We start from the raw sequence: 7,105 nt of genomic DNA, 5'->3' as shown, positions 1-7,105 counted from the left end.
CTGAATAATGTCATTTTGAAGCTTCAAGCCCTTCGGCTGGGGCTGCACGGCTAGAAGGCGCGTCCCCTGGGTGGTGGATAGGGGATCCCTCTCTGGAGGGTGCACCGGATAAAATTGAAGAAGGTGCCGCGAACCAACGCGGCCTAAGGGAAGGCCACCCTGACAGGAAAACCACTGGCCCTCCAAGTCATGGGGGCTGGGCAGGAGGCCAACTACTTCCTCCCGGGAAAAAAAAATAAAAATAAAAAGTTGCAGAAACGACGAGCATCAGAAATGGCAGGGATGGAGAAAATCGGTAACAAGTGAGGAGGAGGAGATGGAGCTGGATCGGTTGTGTCCTGAGGGGGAAACCGACGGAAGACTGTGCTGTGGCCCTTGACTCCAGAGCACACAGCCGCAGACCGAAGTGGAAGAACGATGTTCACGCCTTGTGTGCCTCCTGGCACTGAGAGAATTCAGATTCAGATCAGAAGCTTCAAGCTCTGTGTGAATACTGGAAACCCTTAGCAGGGTCCTGGCTAGATAGGTTTCTCTCATGCCTGTCGCATGGGTTCACCCCTTCCATGGGAGAGACCAAAGGAAAACAGGACATGTATGAAACCTCTAATAACAATTTCTGACAAGGTCCTAAACCTTCTCAGAGTTGAAATTATGCACATGCATTAAATGACTGCCTTTAGTGCAAAACATTTACACTCATGAAGGCTCTTTGAGAGTTCCTCTTTCTTAAAAAGTGGACTCCAAATGCCAGATTACTTGAATGGGAAAGGAATCTACCATGTTGCCTCAGGTGATAGCCACAACCCTTTTTGTGACCAGCTGCTTTTGGTGCCTGGTGCTGGCAAGATAGCTCATTCCCACTAGAGTGTAGCATTTTGGTGTCCTGCCCATCTCTGACCATGTGTACCAAGTTGAGATGATCAGTGGGCCAGACATCAGGATGCCTTGAGCAGTCAGGGCCCTAGATTTATTTGTGCTATGTGGCAAATGGTTGAGATACAGCCTGAGCATGAAACAAGGCCAGCTGAGTGACTCCCATGCTTGATGGTGGAGACTTGACGGGTCTCCACAATTTGCTTTGCTCTTCTGTCGCAAACTCTAGGTGCCTGCTGGTGCTGATGCTCAGCCAATTCATCCCCTTCAGTGCCAAATCTCATGAGAGCTGGATGAACCAGAAAATTAGTTTGGCAAGGTTGGTACTGAAGGAATTTGAGAGTATCTTTCTCCTTGGAGAGAGGGGTTTGTGCAAGGTACAAGGCCAAGCAGCGTCTGTGGGGAAGGGGAAACCCAATTCTGCAAAGAAGATAAGTGTTTTGCATGTCCTCATATGATGGTGGATACAGATGTGTTATATGTGACTGCTCAGTAGAAGCAGTGCTGGGGCATTTCAGGACTTTAAGTTTCTTCAAGTAGTGTGTGCTCCTCACTGGAGCTGAGCCTCCAGCCTTGAGGTTTACAATTAAGAAGTGCCTGAGAGAATGACTGCTCCTTTCCCCTGTCACCTCTCCTACCTTCAAACACTGACCATCTCACAGAGCTGCATCCGAGTGTAGGGCATGGGGTCCCAACCATGCGATGACACCGTGAGCCTGCATCATCCAGCCCAGCGCCCAACACACCATGGGTACGTGTCTCCATGCATGGCTTACTTGCAGCACTCAGAGTCATTGTTTGATCGTTTGGTTCCACAAACAATCTTTCTCCCTCCGCAGGAGGAATTATCCTTTTTTCCATCAGTTGATTTTGGATCTTCCTACTGTGAAGCGATCCAAGCAGTGAAGAGCTTGTTAATCCTGCTAGTGCAGAGCCGTTCTGAATAAACTGACTCACAAGGTAGCAGTTGTTGCTGCTGAAAGCCTCCGGATAAAAAGGAGATGTTTGATTTGTCCTCCTGGGGATGATGCACAGCCTCTGTTTTTCTGCTGAATTCCCATGTGTCACGGAGGGATCGTCCTTCATGATCCTGCTCCAGAGGCTGAGAAGGCAGCGCCGCTTGGCTCCATGGTGTGCAATCGTCTTGGCCACTGACATGTTGGCTCTCCGGGGGTGCTGGTAGAAGTGATGTGGGAAGCTCAAACCTGAAGTCATCCTTCCCTGCTTGCCAGCATGAATCATTAAATCATCTGCTTTTACAGGCTGTGGCCAGCTAGAAGCACCCGTGGAAAGGGAGAATTCACTCTCCTTCTGCCTCCGTGCAGCCATGTGGAGCCAAATCCTAGCCTGGTGACACTCCAGTGGTTTTACACCAAGGATATTCACTGTTTTCAAAACTAAGCTAAAAGTGTTGTTTTTTGTTTTTTCCCCAAAGATGGTCTCAACCAAAGATTCTTGAAGATATTTTATAAAGTACTTTTGGGAAGGGGTCAAGAACACCTCTTGCTGTACCTGAGCATCTACCAAGAGATTACCCCCATGCTGTATCTGAACATCTACTAAGGGATTACTCCCACTAGCCCACCCTAGCCACGTAGGGTGAGAAGGGCAGAAAGAACAAGAAGGAGGTATCTGCATGCAATGTGAACTCCCCCTTTAATATAGGGGATTTTTACTCCCTGGCACCCGATGGTCTGCCAGGAAATGTCCTGTGCCCATTGAATATGAAGTTGGGCTGCCACAGCTGGCTACGGGTGAGCTAAAACTATCAGACCTGGTTTTGGTTTCTGTTGGGTGATCCTTCTGGCAGTGGGAAGGAGGAACTTGTTGAGAAGATGATTTTGTTTAGATTGAACAACTCTCCTAAGTGCAAGTTCCTTCAGCAAAGCCAAAGATGGTGGCAAGTGGTATCTGGCAAACAGAGCCTTTGGTTGATTCTCTCATTTCATTTCCTTTTTTGGGTGGAAACAAAGTGATGTTTCTTTTTTTCTCAAGTATTGAGACTCAAGACAGCCTTCTTTAATGCCAGGCTGCAAAGGTGGAAAGGCACAACAGCAACAAAACATACAAATACCCCAGCAGGCTATGGACACCAAAATACAGAAAAATGGCTTGAGGTCTAGAATAACCACAACTGGCACATGACTTATTGATTACACCCGTCATATGATCAGCCCTTAGCTAGTTATAAATATTATATTAGAAGTATTAGTGAAACCAGATGGGTTGCAACCAGTCCAGAATGTGGTGAGCCTGCGGCCTGAAATAAAGAGGGAAGAAGCACAATGATTTGGCATTAAAAATCATCTTTGTGCTAGAACCAAGAACTGATGAGGAAAAAGAGGAAAAGTCACAGAGTTGGCTGTGCTGTGCACATGATGCCTGGGAAATCATTTTTCTGTGTCCCAAGGCATCAAAATCTATTTCCCAAGAGTCTGCAGTCCATGTGGGACGTTTCATCCTGATGCTAACTAGCTCTGTGAATTAGTCAGATTGTGCTTTTTTGGGGGGGGCAGCAGTGAAAGAGAGAATGTGAAGGCCATTGCCCACTGTGTGTTTCTTGCAAAGGGGCTGGACATGGCAGGACTTTTCCTCTGGGCGTGCAAGTATTGCGCAGGGCTGGTGCTTAGGTTGGTGCAGAGGGAGTGAGGAAAGAGGTAATTGCAGCTTTCTCCATCAGTGCCTCCTTCCTTGACCCCTTCAGATGCTATCCCCCATGTCTGAGAAGGTTTTAGCCCCCCGATACCAGCGCCTGCTGCAGCTCTTGCCTCTGGGTGCTTTACATGTCCTCAAACACACCTCAGCAACTTCACATCTTGCATTAGTCCTTCTTGCGTTAGCTCCTCTCCCAGAAATCTGTGCTGGTCTCATCTCCACTTGGAGGACCCCAAATATTTATTAACTGCATCAGGAGACCCTTAGAGCCCCTTCGTCTCCAGGGCCTGGTCCAGGAGCACTGGGGCATCCCATGAGCAGCAACCTGGGGCCGCAGGACGCAGTGGAGCTGGGCTGGCCACACACGGCCAAATCCTGCCATAGAGCGAGTATTGGGTGCATTAGCATTTGCATCAGTCCCGGCTGTAGGAGAGCCCTGGAGTTGTCAGTGGTGCGGCTGATTTATCACCCTGCTCGGGAACGGAGCGGTCAGCAATACGGCATCAGAGCGCTGTCGCCGGCTGTTAATAGCCGGGCGGCTTAGGGTCGCGCAGGTGCACGCCGAGCCCTGTGTGACAACCCACAGCCCGCGCAGCTGAAAAAATATGCCCGGCATCTGGCGCTGTCCTCGCGTCTGGGCCTCTGGGCTGGCATGCCAGCCCCCCACAGCCGGTGCCTCCCGGTGCGGCCGGAGCTGGATCCTTACACAAACACATAGAGGCGGCTGGAGCGGAGCTGTGCCAGGGATGGATTTGGCCCTATCGTGCAAAGCAGCTCTCGGTCGTGCCTCCAGCCTTGTCTGTGAGGTCCTCACCAACCTCACCCGTGCCTGCATCTCACCTCCTTCCAGCTTCCTTCCCCCAGACAAATCGTATGTCACCATCCTCTCCCACCTGGTCCTCTAGAGACATCGTGCTCTCCAGCTTTGGTCCCCGGGCAGGTCCCTCTGCCCACTCTTGTGCCCCTCCAGTCCTACTGAAAGGCTCATGGAGATGTTGGGGCTTGCAGGCTTGTTGAGGGCTGGTTGCATCCATCCTGCTCGAGCCGTCATGGGGAAATTACCTGGCAACTTCTAATCAGCTCACATTTTGTGGTGAGCTCCTGGGGTAGATGGCTTTAGGCTACATACTTGCTTTGGTTGGGTTTTTGAGGACTGTATACATTTGCGGCAATACATGGATACAAATGACTAATAATAGGAAAGCATGTGCTGGGTCTGTGTCCACTCCTTTCTGTCCCAAAAAGGAATGGGCTCTCTCCAAGAGCCCTAACCTTGTCTTGAAGGCCAGGACAACATGCTTTGCTGATGAGGTGGCCTGAATTTCATCACCCTCATATCACTTTTGGTTCTTGGCAGACGTGAGAGTCTGTTGCTTATAATACTACTTACCTCTTTAAAAGGGCTCTTCATCTCAAAGAGCTTTAAAAAGAAGCCAAGATCATTATTTCCATGTTCCAGATGGAGAAACTGAGGTATGGAAAGCAAAACCGATTTCCCCAAGTTACACAGCAGTGCTGAGGCAGGAGCAGGGAAGGGGTCAGTCCTGCCCATCTCCGGTGGCCGCCCTGCCGTGCGCTCCAGCCCTGGAGCACAGGGTTGGGTGGGATCGCTCACTGTGACATTTATCCTTTGGGGCGATCGAGTGTGTCCACACTTTCTTTCCTTGCTGCCCATCAGTGCTCCCCTTGAACCACACTGAAGGTGTTCCTGGGAAGAAGGAGGCCCTTGAGGGCAGGTGATTAGGTGTCATGGTTGAATGGACAGCTACAGCATCTAGAACGGTTGTATGGGCTGGACACTCTTATGTGATCCTTTTTACAAGGATTAATCATCTAGAAAAGAAGTTGGGGAAATGTTTTTTTCCCCAAGATGTTGTCAGGAACTTGGGTATTTTATTAAATAATGGTTAAAGATACTTTATAATAAAACCAAATGATTTTCACTCTTTTGCTGTGCATGCACTTTGTGATAGAGTCTTTCTGCCCTTAAGACTAAAAAAGGCACAGCAAGGAAAAGAAAAGGTTGCAATTTCCATCTTACAGTAGAAGGATCCAGGCCAGGGGAATTCTTCTCAAGATCACACAAGAAACTGGTGTCTGACCTGGGAATGCAATCCGTTTTAACTAAAGCCCTTGTCCAGTGATTTAATGACAAGCTCTTGTCCCAAGTATGAATCTTTTAAGATGAAAAGGGATGCAGAAAAGGAGAACGATGGAGAGCTGGGATGCTGAGTGCATTTTGGTCCACTCTCCCCTGTAGCTGGATCAAGATTCAGAACCAGGACAAAAATGTAAAAAGAAAGGAGTTGACGGAGAGACAAGAGTGATCGAGCAAAAATCATCTTTGCTGGAGCAATGGCTCTGAAAGCCAGAAGCAGAAAAAAAAAGTTGCATTTCAGGTGGGGAGTGAGTCCTGTGCTGAAGTTGCAGTTCAAAGCCTGATGGTCTTTGGACTTAGGTGGGCTGGTGGCTGTGTCACCGCGCACCATGACGGGGCAATGCAAGGGCAGCTGCCAGGTCGGGGGACAGCAGCAGAGCACAGGTACAGACCCCGCTTAGGAGACCCCTCAGGGATCCCTATCTGGTGATCATAGCTGGGATCTGCCTCCAACGATCTATAGTTTCTCTCCAGTTTCTTCATGGATTGATCAGATTTGCCTATGTGGAAGATCACCTCTCCACCGTCTGCAACGGCAGTCTCCTTGGGTGGCTTTGCCCCGTGGAGTGGTGACATTGTAGTGGAAGATGGGTGGGTGCTGGTGATGGGTGTCACAGTGCTGTGTTTAACTGTGAAAATGCTTCTGGATGGTATTGTACCCGTACGGATGGAGAAGGCAACAACGAGGGCAATTCTATTGCTCCATTTTACCTCTGGAGAATTGCCACAGTCGACATCAGCCCATCATGTGCCGGTGACTGTGCTGCATTCAGCTGCTGGCCGAACACTGATTTCCCTCATTAGCAAAAAGGGCAAATCCCTAACGATGGTGGTTGCTGCGAGTCAGGCCACCAGCTTGCTCACAGCCACTCCTGCCGGGACACCCTCCCTCCCCGGGTCATTTGGGCTCTGCGTGCAGCCTGGCACTGCGCAAACGATATAGCAATGAAAAACTACAGATGTGCAGACAAAAATGCCTGTCGGGTCTTTGCCTCCTCCTGTGCTAGAGGGAATTAATGGACATTTTTCATTAGGGGAAATTTTTCTTTTTGTCTTTTACCTACTTTCTCCACTCCTGTAAGCAAGTTGACTTTGAAAAAAACCCCTATTACCTCCCAAAAATATGAACAAAAGTCTTTTCTCTAGTGTTTGATACTTGTTACCGGAGGAAAAATGTTCTTGTTTGCTGGAGGGTATTTTCGGAGGCATCGGCACTGCTGTCCTGTCCCCCTGCCCCGTCCCTTCCCCGGGGCTGCCCGCTCCCGGGGCAGAGCTGGCACACGGTGCTGCATCTTCTGCCTTGTGCGTGGAGGCAGCAGCAGGCAGGATTCAGCCTTGTCCATCGAAACACAACTTCTTCTGCCAGATGTCACCGCTGCACGGCCGAGCAGACCAGGGGGGTATTCCTGCAGGAACGTG

This window comes from Platalea leucorodia (assembly GCF_965183815.1).
Source record: "Platalea leucorodia genome assembly, chromosome: 6".
Taxonomy (NCBI): Eukaryota; Metazoa; Chordata; class Aves; order Pelecaniformes; family Threskiornithidae; genus Platalea; species Platalea leucorodia.
Note: the sequence above shows the minus strand (reverse complement) of the source record.